This window comes from Triticum dicoccoides, chromosome 2A (genome assembly GCF_002162155.2).
Source record: "Triticum dicoccoides isolate Atlit2015 ecotype Zavitan chromosome 2A, WEW_v2.0, whole genome shotgun sequence".
In the NCBI taxonomy this organism is placed as follows: domain Eukaryota; kingdom Viridiplantae; phylum Streptophyta; class Magnoliopsida; order Poales; family Poaceae; genus Triticum; species Triticum dicoccoides.
In genome coordinates this window covers 620,710,636-620,712,956 of record NC_041382.1, presented here as the reverse complement: position 1 = coordinate 620,712,956, position 2,321 = coordinate 620,710,636, and the positions used below count along the sequence as shown (strand labels likewise).

The window sequence follows — 2,321 nt, the reverse complement described above, 5'->3', positions numbered from 1 at the left end:
AGTGTTCCCCTTTGCCTCGGCCGGTGATCATGGGACTCGCGGCGAGCTCGCACGGTGACACCTGTGGCATTCCCCGGCGTTGCCGCTTGTGATGTAGTGGGAAGGTAGAAGAAAGCTGGATCTTCCACGGTTCGGGATCTTCGCTCCATTTGCAGGAATCTGATCCGTTCGTTCCTTCTTCAGTTGTTGATGTCAGGTGGTAGGTCACATGATTTGCTGTTGGAGCTTGGATGGTTCGTTACGGAGTATTTGATTGGCTTAGCAGATCATCTCTTTTTGACGGACGGAAGCTCGTGTGCGAATCATCGAGTCAGTCATTGTTTGTGCTTGATTTATAAAAGCAGAGCGACGCGTGTCCCGCTCTTTGTAATGTTCGAAATCACAAAGATGGGTCCGACGAAAGGAGATCAAGCTTAAGGTTAGTAGGATGGGCCCATATTGTACGTGCTCGCTTCTTGTGGCAATGTCCTATAGGCCAGACCGAAGGCCTTTAGAGCGAAGGTACACTTCACAACGCCCACAGGACGTTCTTATTCGACACATAGGCTCTAGTGAGGACTGTCGTGTATTTTCCATAAAAAGGTAACTTGTTCTAAGAAAGGTCTGACTGGTAACATCATCATTTTCCCGCAAAAAAAGAAACAGCATCGTCGTCACTTAAAACCAAAGCAAAAAAAAAAGAGGTAATACCATTATCTCTATGGCAATATTTTTCTCCTTAATAGTAAGTATGTTGTTGCCTTTATTTACTGTACAAAAGCAATGCTTCTGTTTTGGTTAACTTGCATATTCTCTCTAGTTCAGAGACAACTGCAGGTACTGCATAGTCACACGCAAGAAAAAACAGCGGCTACTGAATGAGAAATTTGTCTCATTACAAACTGTAATCACTTTTATCCCAACACTGGGGATGTAGCTCAAATGGTAGAGCGCCCGCTTTGCATGTGGGAGGCACGGGGTTCGATCCCCCGCATCTCCAAGATTGTTTATTTTCCTCTGGCTCTGAATTCCATTGTTTTCTGCCTGTCATTTTTATTCACTCGGAGAACCTCTTTTTTTTTGGGTGCCAAGATTTTAGTGTGGTTAGCCTGCAATAAACAAATCTTAACAGAAGTACAAATTGTTTTTTTGATCCCCCGCATCTCCAAAATTGTTTTTTTTTCCTCTGGCTCTGAATTCCATTGTTTTCTGCCTGTCATTTTTATTCACTCAGAGAACCTCTCTTTTTTTTTGGTGCTAAGATTTTAGTGTGGTTGTAGCCTGCAATAAGAAAATCTTACGGAGAACTAAGTGCAAACGGAGTGCAGCGCAAAAAGGAAAGCTGGGTCAGAATTACCAGGCGGATTTTGGCCTTTTTTCACTTTCTCTGGATCCAACTGCCTGCCACGCAAAATCTTTGCCCGCGCCCCAAGGAGATCATGATTCTCCTGTCGTCACCCTTTGAGTGCGATGTGAACGATCGACGGGATGACCTTGCTGCACGCCTCTGCACATTTTTGAGCTGCAATGTCATCTCCCTGCAGAGCGAAATGGCCGTCGGGCACTTGTCTACTGAAAGAACAAACTTATAGTACTCCCGTGTACCGAGAACTAAGACCAGTAGTGGCTCCTATGCTTCCAAGACTCCCAAGTTCCATCGTTTTCTTCAGACAAATCCTCTGCTAATGATAGCGCTTCTGAACGCATTGACAGATCCTCTGCTTCTGCCTGTAGCCTTCTCATTCTCGCTTGACGCCATTTTTCTCTTCAGACAATCCCTGCTTCATGTCATAACTCTGGATTCTGCAACTTACGTGATCGTTCAGATAAATAAAGTTTTCGGCCAAAACAGCACTGTACGCAGGTCAGCATGTTCTCTGAATTTACACCAGCATCTTCTCCATGAGACAACGAAAAGGTCATGAATATGGCACACCACAGTTACATTGCCCATCTTACAGCCATCCATTTCTGAAGCAAGATGAAGAGTTAAAAAAGACAAGGCTCATAACAAGCTAATCATCGTGCCCATTGCTTGATCCTCACACACCAGAACTACCAACTATAAAGCCAACACGGAGGCGCCACAGATCATGCAACCGGCCGGCCGTCACTGCACGAAATCAGCGGAGTCAGCCGCCGCGGCCGTCGTCGAAGTTGAGCGAGTAGCTGAGGGCGTCGTAGTGGAAGCAGAACCTCTGCCTGCTCCACTTGCGACGCTCCGAGTGCAGCCGCCGGATGGCAGCACGGAGCCGCCAGTAGAGGCTCCGCGTGAAGCACTTGTTGCTCCTGCCTCCCGCCACCACGGTGACACCGGCGGCCTCCGCTGCAGCTACCACGGC

The 2,321-nt window shown here is 47.3% G+C and overlaps 1 non-coding gene across 1 annotated transcript; it reads left to right on the top strand.

The window, feature by feature from the left end:
• Nucleotides 1-906: 906 nt before the first annotated feature.
• TRNAA-UGC lies at nt 907-979 on the top strand. The gene has a single exon. It is a non-coding gene; the product is annotated as a tRNA-Ala (tRNA).
• The last annotated feature ends 1,342 nt before the right edge of the window (nt 980-2,321 follow it).